A 19,039-nucleotide genomic window follows, 5' to 3' on the forward strand; every position below is an offset into this window, starting at 1 on the left:
AGTTAATTCGAATTCGATGAAGTTTAATATAAAAACATAGCGTATTTTGTATAAATCGCTAACAACTCAAATTGTGAATATGGAATCAATTTTATACTATAGGGTTGGGTCCAGAAATGGTTTTTTTGCCCCATGTGAGAGGAAATAATTTTTAAGAGGGTGCACTATAAAAAGAAAAAATAAAATCCATTTCAATACTTTAATCCCCAAGGTGCAAAAAGTATCTCAAAGCCGCTATAGTTTTACGAACCATAAAGTAACAAAAAAATCTTACAAAGAAGATAATCGATCCTTTATAAATGTTTACAGGCAAAACTAGTTCTTTAAAAAAAAATTATTTCATTTAGCATAATTTGAAAATATTTATTTTTTAAAAAAAAAAAATAAACGAATCCTTATAATTTAAATATTAGCTCATATTAATCTTTGGCGCATTTTAATTTTTTTTTAAAATATTTACCAATCAGGGTAATTTCTTTGATACGAATTAGAAACGTCGTTTTGACCCACCCGCATGATTTTTTTAAAGAGATCATTTGATTGGTTGGTTAATTTGTTCTTTATTTTATATCTGGTTATTTTATTACAATACATGGTTGATACTTAAATTAGCATCATTTTGAAGTAAACAACTTATTTTTAAATAGAAATAAGCCGTTCCTCGCTATTTCATTCGTATAATATTTCAAGCCCGTCCGTCCTTTATAAGCCCATTGTTAAAAATTTTCTAACCGGTCTGGGCCTCACTGCTATTCAGCCAGCCAACTGCAGCCTCTGTTTATGTAAAAAATTTATTTTAAAAGTTAAATATCCTTAAAACATTGGCAGAAAAAATAATAAATAACGTGAACTAAATGCCTGGCACATTTTTATATATATATATATAAGTTTTTATTTGACCCCTAAGTCTACTTATTTAAAAAATTGTTAGAAACTTAAATAATATTTATCTATTCTAAACTGCATTTGTAAATAATGCATTGTTATATGTCCTTAATATATGAATCATAATTTTAAAATAAATTAATACAATCTTTTCAAAAATATTTCTTCCGATTCATCAACATCTGAGTTAATTTTCTAATTTGTAAATTGATAATGAATGAAAAGTTTATCAATAAATGGTCTGAATTTTTATAGTATAGTATTACCGAAAGTCCTCAAACAAACGATTGTGCTATTTACCAACTTTAAATCTTTTATTATAGCACGTTTTTAAAAAAGAAATTTTGTTTTAGTAATTTGTTTTTTTTAACTGAAATGCGTTTTAGCATGTGTAGAATACCTAACCTAAAAATTATAGACAATTTTATAATTACATATTGGCTTAAGGCAGCACGCAAAAACAGACCTGTGCGCCGATAGATTATTCGACGGCGGCGACGCGTGTCCGTTTTTAGACCGACATCGACGTGCCAACAAAACAACATGCTTGATAAATAGTGTAAATTATTTTGTATATTATTGCCAACAAAATTAAGCACAAAAAATCAAAATTTAACCAAACTTAATATGAATATAAATTTACATAAAAATTTATAAATGTTTAAAATATCTTTTAACAAACGATAAAGAATTGAATCATCTCAACTTAAGCCTTATTTATCAACATGATTGAAAAATTTGACATTATTTATAAAAAGGGAATAAAATAATGGATTCATAAATGCATTTACTCAAATATAATAATAAATATACAAATTGAATTTATAAATTATTACCAGCAGAAGATATATCATTGTAAGTATCATTGTAAAAATATAATTTTCTCCAAGTTTTCTGGAGATAATGAAGATCTTTGTTGATTTCGGTATCGAACCAGTAACAGAGAAAATAGGTTCACTCAGGGTGATAATAGCTGAGAACTTATTTTCCTAACAAGTATTGTAAATTATGTAATTCTTGCTCTGCGTTCTATAACGTAAGTTTCAATTTATGCTTGCTGTCCTAATAGGTCATATTATTGTAAGAAATATAAATGATATTGATACTAGTATTTGTTTTAATTTATTATGAATATTTTTATACAAGATTTGTGTTTTCTAAGACATTTATAAATAAGCGTCACGCCACCGCCAAAATTGGAGGTACCATGAAATGCTAAAAAAGTTTTGCGACGCAAGCACAGGTCCATTTTAAAACAGATTTGCAAGGTCTGAATGTTATTTTATGTATAAATTGTCTTACCTGGTCCGGAATTTTTTTTATGTGCAAATTGCCCGGCCCGTTATAATTTTTATAAAATTTACCCGGTCCATCCGAGCTTAGATCTCTGATTTCTAAGTTAGTATAAATATTAGCAATTACTAATCCCCCTGTCCCCAGTGTTGTATCATCGCAAATGCCAATTTCTGTCAAAAGATATTATAACACAATGCAATCAAACGCATATTATTACAGCTAATATATACACTACAAATTAAATTTGAAATAATCCTCATTCATCGAATTCAAGGGTATGTTCTTATGATTGAGAAAATATATCTTTCAAAACTAGCAAATTCATAGAAAAAACTTTTAAATTTTGACCATCTAAATTAATTTATAGCTGCTATCTTCAACGAGAGTGTTGTATAACCCCTTCCCTCACACACACTCCCATCATAACTACTTTTTCCTTGACCAAAAAGTCAACTTCTAAAGCGATTGGTTAGCACATTTCATCTCTTATCCGCCAATTTACTACTATCTGTCTTAATATTTTTTTCATAACCTCTCATTATAAAACAATTTAAAATTTTTTTTTCGACACTGCCTAGATATGTGTTGTTTCGTCCAAATAAATATTTTTAATTTTTTTTATATATATATATTTTTCCCTTTATTTATTCATTTATCTAGATAGTAATTTAATATTTTGCTAAACATTATATAGAGTAAAGAAATATCACCATTTTATAAATACAGTACTGAATATGTAATAAAACATTATAGGGCTAGGTATACTAAGTACAGCACCGAATATATATATTATATAAATACACAAATAATAGTGTCTTTTTAAAAAAAAATCTATTTTTCTATAAAATGGCGTTTAAAATAAAATTTTGTATGATAACATCTGTCCAATCCTAAAATTCGTCGTTTTCCTCTCAACTGAACTCATCATCACCATAATTCAAGTTTTCTTGTTCCTATATTTATATTTTTATACATATATAGTATAAATTTATAAAAATTTTGCAAGAAAGTATCGAACCAATAATAATTAAATTATCCTACCTCTTCGAAAGAACGATCGTCGTTTTCATTCTCCTTGCCTATAGAGAATATGTTAATAATAAAAATAAAGAACTATAATATTGCTTAAAATCGTTTTTGAACCTTATGGACGTCCCAGCTTATAAAAGGGTTCAGATGGTGACGTAGAGAATAAGTATGGGGCCCCGTAATCCCCTAAAAAAACAATTTTTTTATATATTAAATAAACTGGAAACATATATAAAAATCATAAGATTCAAAAAAAAATTTGAATCAGAGAAGAACTTCAATGCATTTAGACATGATTGATTCTTGAATCGTAATTTAAAATTTCGATATTTAGGACACAGTTTAAGGCATGCCGTAGTTTTTATTTCGCTTATAACTGGTTTTTATTTATTGATTAGAAAAAACTTAATGATAAATTAGTAGGTACTTATCATGCCTTTTTCATTGCTTCTATAATTTCCTTTCTAACATTCACTCTTGGCAATTTTTTATTATTTTACCAATAATGTTTTTCTTTAAACTATTTCAAATAATGTGCTGAAGCAGTAAAAAGTAATGAAATAAATTCGCAATAATTATTGGCATAAATATCAGAGATAATGCTTCCATATCTGGGGTTAAGTAATTCAATTACTATTTTTGTGGCTTTCAAAATTGATTAAAGAATTAATAAGTAAGGCACTAAATAACAATGCAAAAAGTTATAACTTCTATATACTCCGTTCTAGTATGATGCTAATTTTGATAATGATTTATTTTTTTTTACCAATAATTCTTTCCCCTTTTAACCAATCTACAAAACAGAATAAAACAACATAATGTTCTAATAAAGCCCTACTTAATGATTTGGTATAAACTTCATTTTTAAACTTGGCTAACTTCTCGCTTAAAGTGTAAGGTCGTGTTTTCTTTTTATAACTCAGTTTCCTTTTGGGGTTCTATATTCGATTAGGAATTATAAAAGAACAAGATTTATTTTTACCAAACGGATTAAATTAATATACAAGCACTAAACATTAATCAAGTCGATTTTTAATCCTAAGATTGGCCAAAATTTTATTACTAACAATTTTTTCATTTATGCTGGCTACTATTCTGGTAAAGCCAGATACTAACAAGTCACACAATATTGGCATATTTTAGAATTAGTATTTCATATCCGAAAAATCATATTCTTTATAATAGGGACCAGGCTAAAGGCCGGTAAATAATCCCCCCCCCCTCCCCTTTCTACTTATAGATAAATCCTTGCTACCTCACTGTGTTCACATGATTTAAAATGATATAAATGGTCTCGAATCGGTGAATGAGTCTTATAATGAGAATTATAAATTTGGGCGATCTATATCATACCAACTATTCAAACTAGTGTTTTAATACTTTTGTTCCATTTAATAAACTATTTATTAATGTTTTTTCTTGCTCAAAAAATTTTTTTTTGGAGTATAGACTAGACGTTAATATTTCAAAATTCATTTTATTTTGCAAGTTTCAAACCAAACACTTTAATCGTTTTACCAATAGTCGCTCCATCCATTCCAAGATGATAGTAATAATATAAATTGTTCTATACCCTTATTATTTAACGTTTAATATAAAATAATAATTTAGCGTAGGGTTAATATATAAATATAGGAAAATTTACTTTCGCCAAATTCTAAAAAGAGATTTTAAAAAAACTGCATATATAGATAATACTACATGAATAATGCAACTATAATCAGAATATAACATTGTTATAACTTTTCTTACAGTTCTACTAAAAATAATTATCCTATCGTGAAATTTCTAGCTTTGATACTAATATTTTTGGCTAAAATCTTCAGGCTTAATCCCACCCTCCTCCCCCCACCTATTCTTGAAAGCTATGTAATATAAATTAAATAACAAATTTGAAGTAGAATTTACTACTAATAATTACCTAAATTTTCCGATAAGATGGGACTCCCCTCGTCTAAAAAAATAATTTTTAAAATATAAAATGATTACCATCCATAAATGGTTAAATTTCAAATTATATTAATAAAAAATTGATTATAAATCAGGGAAATCATCGGGAAAAAGGCCCTATCAAAAACATCATTTGGAGTAAACTTTCAAGCTATATCATAATTCTTGTTTTTAAACAATTCTAAATCGCTGTCTTAGATATGATTTGTTAATTAAACTTAAAAACAATAAAACGATCTTATGTAAAATACATTAATTTTCTAAATAGAATGTTAAATTCATCTTTAAGATCATACATTAAGAGCAGATAATTATCCATAATTTTAACAATAAATAATATTAGTTTTAAAGTATATGCTGCCTGATCTCAAAACTAGTTATATAATTTAAGGCATGATGTTAGTGTTGGGGAAAGGGAATGGGGTGGTTCTGGAAGGTTTTTTACGAAATTACTCAAAAATTTTGAAGAAGTTTTGATTGATGTTTCATTGTGGTTTCCATTTTTTTTTGAAAACGATCCTTTCCTACCAGGTTTACAGTTATATAGTATATTATTTAAAGATAAACCAATCTTAACATAATAATCTCAAATTAAAAACATTAGCATGTAGATATAAAAAAAAATCATTAAGTTAATAAGATAGGAGATAAAATGGCATACCTGGTACTGTCATTCCTTTTATATAAAATATTTTAAAAAATCAATTTGTTCATCCTTCGAGATGTATTAGTTATTAATGTTTTTTTTATATGATGTTCAGTTTTAATATCTCCCAACCTTTTTAAACAATGGCATCGTTGGAGGATTTAAGGTGAACGCGATGCGATCACAATTTAACAGCTGATCAAATTTCTAAAATTTTTCGCAGAAATCGACCAGCGGTTATGAGTCATTTTTATCTATAAATATCAAAATTGTCTTTCACCCTAAAACTTATATCTAATTAGTGCGTCAATCGCGAAAAGCATATGGACTATAACGTTATTCATAAAATAACAAAAGCAGAAAGCCTAATCCTTATAGAAGAATGCTAGGACTCGATCGCGATCTGGTTTAACTCCGTTTATTACGGTTGGTGGTCCAACAAAATTTAATTTAGCTTAACCCAGAGTAGCGGATAAACCCCTTTAAATTAGTTTGCACTGGTATAACCATATTACGTGGTTTAAGGCAGATTTGAAACCCTCATTTAAAAATAAATCGTATACAAATTTTTATATGATTATTATTTTATGTTTTTTTATTTCTTATTTATGTTTTATAATTGAAATAAAGAAAAAATTGACTTTCTTTTTTTTATTTAAAATATTTTTCAATAGATTATTATGAGCCGATTAAAAAAAATGCATATTCTGATTTATTTTAATATATTCCAAAACTTATAAAAACCATGAAAGGTTAAACCATTGTGGGTTTCTAAACCGGATCAAACCGACCTATTAAGAACCTGAATCAAACTTACAGTTATAACGTATAACAATTTTCCTTTTACGAATCAAAAAAAAAAATTATTTTATATGATCTATTCCCCCTTCCCCTCCAGATTAAATATTTAATTAAGCACACACCTCCTAAAATTCTCTTTTCTTTAACCCCCCATTGGATTAAATTTAATGTAAAACCCCTGATTTATGGTTCCCGTATTTAGAGTCTTTCCAGTTTAAAATTTCTGTTGAGAATAAGACATGTTAATTAGAGATTAAAAAATTTGTTTTTACCTTTTAACATGGGAATTAATAATAGAGCCATAATACAAGTTAGAATATAATAAGCGAAATTCATTTTTTTTGACCGAATTTTTTGAAATGAAATTATTTAGATATAATATAATAATCTTTTATATTTTAATATTTTTTTTAAAATTAATTTTTAAATATAAATGATTGAATTTTCGTTTATTTAAAATATTATATACAAACTCTTATAAATAAAAAATAAAAAAATTTTGTAGATAGGTAAATAATAAATAATTCTTTTTAAATTAGTCATATTTACTTAGTGGTTGCCAATTAAAGAAAGTAAAAATATATTATTATATTATATAATAAAAATTGTTACCCTTTTTTTAAAAAATAAAAATCAGATTATTCGTTGTAGCCATTTTTATATTAGTAATTTGAGGGGCCAAGAAAAGTTTAGTAAACATTTGTTTATAAATAGGGAAAAGCCATTTTAAGTTAATGTTATAGAAACAAAAATAATTATTAAACTTTATACTCTAGTATGGTTACTCGTTACTTTTGAAAAGTAAATTGTTATATTTACTGGTTATGTCTTTAAAAAAGGTGAAACTGGTTAGCTACAAGTTAGATTATTTTGCAAGTCACTTTGTAAATAATTTTTATAACCCATCCTAGAGGTCCGGTCCGCAGCTGGTGAGTTTTAGCCCACAAGCCCGTCCGCCCAACATTCTTACCCGTCGACCCTTTAGTCTATAAATCTTTACCCACCCACCCCTTAGTCTATAAGTTTTTACCCATCCGCATATTATTTATAAAAAGTTCGAACCCGCGTCGCCCAAAATAAAATTTAAATAAACTCAAGGCCGTGGTGAAATTTCTAGCTTGGGTACTAATATTTTGGGCTAATCCCACTGCCCCCCACCCATTTTTGAAAGCTATGTCATATAAATAAATATAACAAATATGAAATAGAATTATTACTACTAATAATTACCTAAATAATCATAATAGTTGGGACTCTCCTGGTCTAAAAAAATCATTTTAAAATATAAATAATCGACTAGTCATCATCAGGAAAAAGAGAAAGAAAACCATGGAAAAATATATCATTTGGTGTAAACTTTTAAACTACGTCATAATTCATTTTTTTAAACAATCCTAGATAGAATATGATGATAATTAAACTTAAAAACAATAAAACGATCTTATGTCAAAATGCATTAAATTTTTTATTAAAGGTTGCCGGTCGGCTTTTCTGAATAGAATGCTAAATATTGCACAATAAACAATATTAATTTTAAAGTATTTGAGCCCTAATTGCCTGCCCTAGGTATATAATTTAAGGTATGATGTTAGTTTTGAGGGAGGAAGGGGGTTGTCTGGAAAGTTATTCTCGGGAATTACTCAAAAACTTTGAAGAAGTTTTGAATGAAGTTTCATTGTGGTTTCAGTTTTTTTTTTAAAAACGATCCTTTTCTTCCAAGTTTTTCGTTACAAAATATATTATTTGTAGATGTAAAACCAATCTTAGCAATCAAAGCATTAGTATGTTGATATAAAAAAAATCATAAGTTAATAAAATAGGAGATAAAATGGCATACCTGGTATTACAATTCCTTTTATATAAAATAAAAAATCAATTTGTACATCCTTCAAAATGTAATAGTTATTAATGTTTTTTATATGGCGTTCAGTTTTAATATCTTGCAACCTTTTAAACAGTAATATCGTTGGATTGAATTTGTACGCGATGCGATCACAATTTAACAGCTGATCAAATTTCTAAAACTTTTCGCCAATTCGACCAGCGGTTACGCGTTATTTTTATCCATAAATATCAATTGTCTTTCGTCTTAAAACCAATACCTAATTCGTGTGTCAAACAGTATCGCGAAAAAGCATATGGACTAGATCGTTATAATTTCATAAAATAACAAAAACAGAAAACCGAATCCTTATAGATTATTTTAAATCTTTAACTGGTTGGTTAGACAGGACTCAAGAACGATTTAGTTTAGCTCTGTTAAGTACGGTTTGGTTGTTTAGAACAAAATTTAATTTAGCTTAAACCAAAGTAGCGGATATACCCGTTAAAATTAGTTTGCACTGGTCTAACCATATTACGCGGTTTAGGGCCGATTTGAAACACGCATTTTAAAATAAATCGTATGCAATATGATTGTACGAATTTTTTTTATTTCTTATTCATGTTTTATAATAAAATAGAGAAAAATTTGTTAGGTTTTTCTAAGATCCACGTCATTTCGGCGCGTATCTAATACAGTTGAAGTTTATTATAAATTTATTAGTGTAAAACAAAAGGATGATTAAATAGAAGTCATTTTGAATGTTGTATACCATACCTATTAATTATTTCTACATATATTTTTTTTAAAAAAAAATCTCAATTTTATTCACTAAATGTGTAATATCAAGAAAATATTTAATATTATTTAAAAAAAAATTAGCAAACCAATCTTTAAACCGATTTCTTTGGTGGACCAATTAGCCTTGTTATAAGATATGTTGATCTATAAAAAAAAATCAAATTATTTAAACTAGAGTTTGGAACCGTTAAAAGTATTGTTTAAAATTTTTTAAGAGATTTTGTTCCATTTAGGTTTGAAAAATATTATTTAGGTTCGGATCGGTATAGAATTTAAGACAGTTCTTTTTGGTTCGTCCACTTTTTATAAATCTGATTTTTTTAAAAAAAAAATTAATCATAAACCTTGTATATATTATACTCTTAGAGAAAAAAATATTTTTGATAGATATTTTTATAATTCCTTATTTAATTTAACCATGTAGATTATTTCTTATCTAATTAACTTATAATTTGCTTAATCTCTATTAAATTGAGTATATATAAATTAAATACAATAAACTTGGTATTTATTGTGAGATGAAGATAATAGTTCAGTATAAATAATTTTAATTTGATAATAAATCACGAATATAAATTGCCCCCCAAGGAAAATTAAAATTTAATTTTAAATTAATTATTTTAGAAAACCGTTGTCAACCGGTTTAAATTGGTTCAAGAATATTTGTAACAGTTCGGTTCGCTCTTTATATATTTTTTAATAAAAGTTCGATTACGGTTACGGTTCAATGAATCGTTACTATTCGCTTCGAAACCCTGATTTAAAAATGATATTTATTTTTTATGATTAATAGAATAATTTTAAGGATTCTTAATAAATCTATCAAATGAGTCAGTCTTAAAAGGAAAATCTATTTTTTTTAGTCAATAATTATTTTCTAAATTAATACAATCGCTGGATATGATTGAAAAGTTTAACCACTGAGCATGAGACTTCCCTTTTGTTAATTCCTAACTTCTAAAAAATATATTTGAATTTTTTTTTGATATCCAACCCTCAACATGACTTCTATTTAATGATCCCTTTGTTTTTTTTACTAATGAAATTGAAACTGTATTAGATACGTTCCGAATTGAGCGAATTGACGCTGCGCCGATTAGCCGCCGCGCTGAGTTGACGCTTAACCGAATTGACGTGATACCGTTTTTTAATTTAAAATAATTTTCAATAGATTATTATAGGCCGATTAAAAAAAATATACATTATGATTATTTTAATATATTCCAAAACTTATAAAAAACGGAGCAAAATGCGTAGACCGTTTAGGGTTTCTAAACCTGAACAAATCGATCTATTAAGAACCTGAATCAAACTAACCGTTATAACGACTCGGGAAACCCTGAAACTAAGTTATAAATTTAATATTTTCTTTTAAAAAAATTTTTTATAATCTATAGAATTTTGACAACCTTTTTATAAAAAAAAATTATTTTCCTTCCACGAGTCAAAAACAAATTTTTTTTTAATAATCTATTTTTTTTTTCTCCACAGATTAAATATTTAATTAAACACACCTCCTAAAATTCTCTTTTTTTAACTCCCCAATGGACTAAATTTATTGTAAACATCTGATTTAAAGTTCCCGTATTTAACGTCTTTCTTCTGTTAAAGAATAGACATGTTAATTAGAGATTTAAAAAATTTTTACCTTTTAACATGGGAATTAAAAATATACCCATAAAACAAGTTAGAATATAATAAGTGAAATTCATCTTTTTTTCTGGCAGAATTTTTGGGATGAAATTATTAGATGTAATATGATAATAATTAATAATCTTTTTATTTTTTAATTTTAAACTTATATTTTAATTTTTGACTTTTTTTAAATATTATATCCAATCTCTGATAAGAACGGTAAATAATAAATAATTTTTATCAAAATAATCATAGAAATATTTACTTAGCGAATGCCAAAGTAAACTTTTAAAGAAGATAGAAATATATAAAAATCGTTAAGCCTTTTTTTGAATCAAGATCAGATACTTCGTTTTAGCCATTTTTATATAAAGTTTAAAATAATTTAAGGAAAGTTAGTAAATATTTGGTTATAAATAGGAATACAATTTATTTGAATTAGTCAAGGTTAAAACCAAAAATAAGTAAAGACCTATATTCTAGTATTATTAATCGTTACTTTTAAAAAGTAAAGAGTTACATTTACTGGTTATGTCCATAGATGGGTAAAACTAGTTACATACAAGTTAGATTATTTGGCAAGTTACTTTATGAATAATTTTTTATAACTAACCCTAGACGTCTGCAATGGGCCGGTTTTTCTCCCACAAGCCTGCTCGTTCAATATTCTTAAAAAATTTAACCCGACCCTCTCAACCCGCCCATTATTTATAAAAAAAAGTTTTAACCCACGCCGCCATAAAATTTAAATAAGCTCATTCTTTCACAATTTTTTAAGCATCTAATAAAAAATGATTTAATTTCAGCGATACATCCTTACAAAAAAGTTTTATAATTTAGGAAATTGCTATATTGAGCAATATTCAATTTAAATTACGGATATAGAATTTATATAATCTAATAAAATATTTAATAAATTAAAATTAGTATTTATTGATACTAAAAATCTCCCAACAAATACTAATTCCTCGTTCAGAAGAAGCACTGGTTGCTGGGATTGCCAATATTTTTTCTAGCTAATCTTTATAGCTTTGAAAAATCTTTTTCTTGTCGTTCCCATCAAAGTAGGATATCCGTTTGAAGTATATCCTCTACTCAAGTGTGTTATTTAAATAAAAAAGGAAATCATTGATAATATATTTTTAAAAAATAATTTAAATTAGTTGTTAAGTGAAAAATCATTTAGATTTTTTTTTAAAATAAAATCATGTCCAAAACATATTCTAGAAAATTCAAGAAATTTAACAAACAACGACTTCATAATACAAAGTATAATAATAGATATAATGGAAATATAATTAATGCAAATGATTATATGAGGAATAGGGGGGGGGGGGGGATTTTAAATAATTTAGGGAAGAAGAAGAAAATCTAGATTAATCGGGCTCCTCGGGGAATAATGAAGCATGTGAAATTAGATTTTATAATCTGACTAGGCGTTGACGTAAGTAGACGCCTTCTTTTGGGTCTCCTGATTTAGTTCTTAAGGCTCCGCTAATCTTTTTAATTAGGCTAAGAGCCTGACTTCCAAAATTTATACTCATCTTGAATATCCACAAATTTATTTGTTTTAAATCTTCGGTGTATTTTAAAATGTCCTTATTGATTTTGGAGGGTGAGAGGGGGTCAATGCAAGAGAAATTCCACGCTAAAATCGGCAATTCTCCCAAGGAATTTGTGTAATTCCACCGGGTTGTCTCCCATCCCTAAAGAGACCTGGGGGTTCTAAAGTGGTAGGAAAGCCTGCGGACTGTAAAGCTCAGGGCATTGCATATGTTATGCCGGATTGAGCGTCCACTGCTAAAGATGCATTGGAGGCAATGACGACCAGTTTGACCTACTGGCTTTTTGCACTTGGCACACTTATATGAAACTAAAGCTGTTACATTTAAGCTAATGGCTACAGCAAAACAGAATTCTTGATTTGAAAGTTCGAGATTTTTAGAGGGAATGGCATCCAAGTATTCATGTCCTAAACCTTGGTTGAGGGAAGCTAATAGGGCATGATCTTCAGATTGCAGGGTCGAAAAGAGGTAATCAACGGACCTTGCAATCATCAGATTATCCCAATTCTTTTGTTTATGGGAGGCTGGTGGTTGATATTCATCTCCGATTGAGGCTTTCCATATGACATTGGCTTCGTCAAGCAGTGCATCTGGCAAGGACAGGTGATCAGTTATTATTTTGAAGCTTGTCAATCTGGACGAGATGAAACCACTAATTGATAAGGCTATGGGTGATCGTAACCCCAAGCCTCCTTTATTGCAGGGGAGAGTGGCATGATGCCACGAATTGCAGTTAAATTTTAGGTTAGTTATTTTTTCCATGATGTTTTTAATTATGGATTCATATGCTCTTAAGGGTTTAGGATTTTAAAAACAGCAGTTGACCGAGAGCATATAGGATCTTTGGTATATTGAAGAAATTTTTAATTAAGAAGAAAGATTTATGTGTGGGAAGTTGCATAAGTAGTTCCTCCATATTGTTTAAATTATTTATTTCTTATTCATGTTTTATAATAAAAGAAAGAAAAATTTGTTTTAGATTTTTCTATTTAAAATATTTTTCGTTAGATTATTATGGACCGAAAAAATATATATTATGATTATTTTGATCTATTCCAAAACTTATAAAAACCTAAACGAAAGGCTGAAACCGTTGTGGATTTCTAAACCGGAACAAACCCATCTATTAAGAATCTGAATACTAACCGTTATAACGGCTCAGGAACCCTGAAACGAAGTTAAAAATTTAACATTTTCTTTTAAAATAAATCTTAAAATCTTTAGAATTTTTTTTTTTGACAACCCTTTTATAAAAATTATTTTCCTTCCACCAGATTAAATATTTAAGTAAGCACACCTTTTAAAATTCTCCTTTCTTTTAACCCCCACTGGATTAAATTTATTGTAAAAACCCCTGATTTATAGTTCCCGTATTTAACCTCTTTCCAATTTAAAATTTCTGTTGAGAATAAACATGTTAATTAGAGATTAAAATTTTTTTTATACCTTTTAACATGGGAATTAATAATATAGCCATAAAACAAGTTAGAATATAATAAGTGAAATCCATTTTTTTTTGACCTTTGAAGTAAAATGATAAATAAAAAAAAAATTTGTAGAAAGATAATTAATAAATAATTCTTTTTAAAATCTCACATAGGAATATTTACTTGGCGGGTGCAATAGTAAACTTTTAAAGAAGTATTTTTTTTTCCAAGAATAATACGCACTTTAAAATTAAATTTCTTATCATAATATTTATTCAATGATTCATCCTTTTTTTCTCGTTAGAAATGCTTATGTTAGCGGAAATATGTTTTTTCCTACAATCTATTATTTTTTCAACATTAAATCATTTTTTGAGCGATAGATTTTTAAATTTAAAAAAAACGCGCTCAAAGTTGAAAAAATCACTGCCGAAAAAACGCTTCCTAGAATGTCGAAATTGACTGAATATCAAACATTTACTATATTTTACAAAAATATTTTAAAAAAAAGGTTGGAAAATTTGAGATGACGAATTTATTTTATTGGAATTTTTTAAGGATATTGATTATTCTTAAATAAGGAAAAAATTAGTTTTTAAACCCGTAAAATCAAATTCTATCGCTTGTAAAAATGGTCGACTGTTAAGAATATGTTTACGCTCCGAAAATATCAGTTGCCATGTGACCTCTACCAAACCATTGCCAAAGAAAAAAGAAGCCATTTTATTTATAAGGTAATTATATTTTTATTAAATAAAGAGATTTAATCATCCGACTTTGTTGTTTGACTTGGCAGTAAACAAAATCGTTCTATTTTCTTTCTTTCTTTCTTTCTTAGATTTGATTCTAATTCCATAATTTTATTTTCTTTGTAATTTAGTTAATCTTATTTATTTTTTCTTGACAAAATTACGTGATACGTGATATTAAGCGCACTAACCCTAAAATGTCATATATATATCAAAGATATATATATAGAGCAACGCTTGGTTCTCTCATAAGAGCCCATCTAACTGGGATAAAAGAATGGGAAATAATTAAATAAATAAGAGGACCATCCACGTTTTTGGGGCAGGCCGCAGTTACCTATGCGCGCAAGAGGCAAAGCCCCTTACTTAAACGCCCATGGGAAAATAAAAAGAGAGGTAAAAAGCCCAAGCCCGATTAAATAAAAAATTTGATTATGGGAGGGATATATTGGCTATATTAATTTTACCATTAATTAGAATGTGAGCAAACCTAGAAATAAACATGATTAAATAAAATAGCACCAGTACAAATACAAATACAGTACTATCACTTTCTTCCAAAAATTTTTGCACCGGATGTAAATAGTAATAATAAATATTATTACTATTGATATATAAAAAAGTATATCTACTTTATAAAAATTAAACATATAAAAATCTTATTAACGTAACTATTTTTTAGTTAGGTTCCATAAAAGGAACCAATTATATGAACAAATCAATTTGCATTTTTTTTGTCAGAAAATAATCTGTTCATTAGTAAAATATTTTTGATTTTAGAGAATAAAAATTTGTATAGGGAAAAAAATGTCAGTTTGTTTATAATACGATGGGAGAGAACAAGTAGGTCGATAATTTTTAGATATTTTTTTAATTACAAAATTAAGCTTTCAATTTGTTAAAATCGAAAGCCTCTGCACTTTATAGGCCCTTTTTTCGGCTAATATGAAATCATTTTAATATTTAAATAACCTTTTAAACTTAGCTTCCTTCTTTATTCAAAAATGAAGATTATTTTTCATTACGAAATATAAAAAAAAGGGATATATTTATGTTCATTTTTGGCGAAATACATTTCCTTTTTTGATGTAATTTTTTAATTGACTAGAAATTAAAATGGGTAACTCACTGAAGCTAGGGGAAATTTTTATTATTAATAAATATGCGATAGCATAAATCTGTGATTTTTATAATTTTCTGATTGTTAAAACTGCAAAACGACAACAATCATTATCTCTGATATTTAGTATCTTGACAATCATTTTACCATATAATTTTTTAGATTAATTTTTTTTTTATATATTAGATCAAATAGGTACCACTTTTAACTGTAATTCAATATTTTTTAGAGGTATAAAAAACAATTAGCAATCTTAGATTGAAAATGGTGAAAAATAAATAAATTCATTTTATCTCATGATAAATTTTGCAATTAATAGACGAAGAAAATATCATTCAAGTAGAACGCATCCGAGGAAAATAATAGGCTAGTTCGGAAACTGTAAGCAGTTAGTATATTTTATAAATATATACAATTTATTTTATTATAGCTATATGTGTTTGCGATAAAAATAAATTAAGTAAAAATATTTAAGAATGAGATAATTGTTGTAGAAATGAATATTGTATGATTCAGGAGATGGAAAGTAAACTTTTTTATCCTAGTTATTTTTAAAATATAATTGCTTAGTTACCTTTGATTATTAATTTGGCTTTCAAAAAACTAAGATAACATTTGTGAGATTGCTTAGATTTTATAGCTAAGTTTCCAATATTTAATGTGGATTAAGATTTTAGGTCTTAAGCAGTTTCTTACTTTTCGAAGAATTTTTGTTAATGTTGTTTAAGTTGTTTAACGGTATGCTACGAGGCTCTTAGTTATTAGCTTTGATTTTCTAAATTTACACATTAATGAGATGGCATATTTTGCCATTTGAAATTATAAACTTAAATTCTCACAACTTTGGATTTTTTATTCCTATCCTAGCTATGGTACTTGGGTATGATTTGCCTATAGTAGAACAATTGACTTTGAGTGGTTAAGCTTTGAATTGCCTAGCTTTCTGAGGCTAAGTTTTAAAAAGTTATGTCACAGGTTTATTAAGGGTTAGTTAGAATTTTGCTACTTATGAATTTTTAATGTTTCAATACTCCTCAGACATGAGTAGTTTAACAGTATATGTCTCGACTAGAGTTAATAGACTCTTATGTTAGCTGTTGAGAAATGAGGTAGAATTTGGAAATTTTATTGATAATTTCGATTCTCACGACTTTAGATTACTTGTCTATTCATGTCAGTATGATACATGCCTTTAAGTAGCGTATTGTAAGGCCTTTGGGTTTGAATAGTTAAGCTTTGTCGAGGTTAAGTTTTGACAGGGTCAACAGTATGCTGTCTCAGCTGGAGTTATTAGTTTCTTAGCTTGTAGCTGCAGAGAAATGTGGTGGAAAATTTAGGCATTTGAGTTGCTTGACTTCATCTTCACCACTTTGAGTTACTTCTCTATTAATGTCAGGCTGTGGTACATGGCTTTGAGTAGCGTATTGTCAGGTCTTGAATTTGGGTGGTTAATCTTTGGCGGGGTTAACAGTATGCTGTCTCGGCTGGAGTTATTAGCCTCATAGATTGTAGCTGCAGAGAAATGAGGTGGAAAGTTAAGACATTTGAGTTGCTTAACTTCGATTCTCACAACTTTGCATTATTTATCTATTCATGTAAGGCTATGATACATGGCTTTAAGTAGCATATTGGAAAGCCCCTGGCTAGCTAAGCTTCAAGAATAGACGGTATGTTTCTTTGATTTGAGTTGAGTTGCTGGTCCTTTAGCTGCAGGGTAATGAGGTAAGGTTTTGACATTTTTGATGCTTAAACATGGATCCTCATAACGGGTCAGTTCATATCAGTCTCCGGTATTCTGTTTAGAGTTGCGTATATGGAAGCCCTTGACTTTGAATTAAGGTTTGTGGTGCCTAACCTTGTGAAACTAAGATTAGAACAATTTTCTAGTTTTTTTCTCGGATACATTGTTTTACGTTGCCTGATCTGTGTGATTTGTTTAACATTAATCTTTCTATCTTATAGTTTTATATTTAAATTGTTTAATACTTTGCTAATTTGCACTTAATATTTGTTGCTTAGCTAAACATGTTTCAAGATTTGATATTCGCATTTGTATGTTACTTGTGCTTTGTTATTTTGCAATACTTCTAGGCATTTAATGGCTTGCTTGGCTCTGTGTAATTAGCTTTAAGTTTCTCATTTAGCTCCTCAGTCATTAAATAGTAGGTTATGGTATTTGAGTTGATTAACTTCGAACTACATGATTTTGGTTACTTGTTTATGTCTATTTGGGTTTTGGTAATTAGCTCTGAGTTGCCTATAGGAAAATTCTTTGCTTTGAGTTGTTAAGCTCTAGGTTGCTATGTGGGAAGCTAAGTTTCATGTAGCTTTGATATGGGGTAATATTTTGATTTGCTTAGAATTTTGACTATTTTCAAAGAATTTATTTTGTTATACTATGTTCTTTAGCTTTGATTTTTGAGTTTTTTTGTTAGGGTATTTCGAGTTGTGTTGTCATGGGTTTATTTCTTAAGTTGCTTAGCCAAATATACTTTTAAATTTCATATTGCAGTTGTGTCTTACCTTCTTTGTTATTTTGCTATACTTTAAGGAATTTTAGCTGCTTGGTGTTTAGTTGGTTTTAAATTATTTAGCTTTTCGCTGCTCATTCATGGATTTTTATTTTGGCATTTGAGTTGATAAACCTCCTCTTAGTTGCGCGTACACCTGTTTATTCATAACTTGGCTCCTATAAGTACTGAGTTACTTGTAACAGAACTCTTTTTTTTAGGCGGTTAAGTTTTGAGTTGTTGGATTTGTGAGGCTTAGTTTGTTATAGCTCTTATATTTGTTATGCTTAACATTAAGTTTTAACTATGTATAGTTAGCTTTGAATTGCTTTAGCTTTTACATGAGTTAGTGTTTTGAGTTGCTTAGCATTTTGTTAATTTGCTAAAAATAAAAATTGCTGCTCTATGTTGTGTAGCATTGAACGCTAAGTTACCTAAGCTAAGTTTCGAGTTGTGTCATCGTTGGTTTATTTTTTGAGTTATTTATTATTTTGTTACTTTGTTAAAATTTACTCCATTACATATAATACTGCCTGACTTTCGTGTTTAACAATATGTGTCGTATCCTTGTGTTATTTGCTTTAAACTGTTCAGTAATTGAAGAATAGGTTCTAGAATTTAAAATTTTAAACTTTAATCCTTAGAGATTTGATGCACTTTTTTATTTCTTTATTTGATTCACCTTAACCTTTAAGTTAAAGCCAAGTTATTATTAAATTTGATAAAATTAAAACCATTTATGAGAATGATTTCTACTTTAAAGCCAAATTTTTACTCAATTAAAATTTTACTTTTATCTATAT

At 27.7% G+C, this 19,039-nt stretch overlaps 1 long non-coding RNA gene across 1 annotated transcript; it reads right to left on the reverse strand.

Moving 5' to 3' along the window:
• Window positions 1–2,904: 2,904 nt before the first annotated feature.
• On the reverse strand, window positions 2,905–7,017 carry LOC135922358 (uncharacterized). Its single transcript, XR_010570864.1, has 3 exons — window positions 6,880–7,017; window positions 3,223–3,260; window positions 2,905–3,134 (listed from the first exon to the last, which is right to left on the reverse strand). It is a non-coding gene; the product is annotated as an uncharacterized LOC135922358 (long non-coding RNA).
• Window positions 7,018–19,039: the final 12,022 nt, after the last annotated feature.

Source organism: Gordionus sp. m RMFG-2023, chromosome 1, assembly GCF_954871325.1.
Source record: "Gordionus sp. m RMFG-2023 chromosome 1, tfGorSpeb1-WG-v2, whole genome shotgun sequence".
Taxonomy (NCBI): Eukaryota; Metazoa; Nematomorpha; class Gordioida; order Chordodea; family Parachordodidae; genus Gordionus; species Gordionus sp. m RMFG-2023.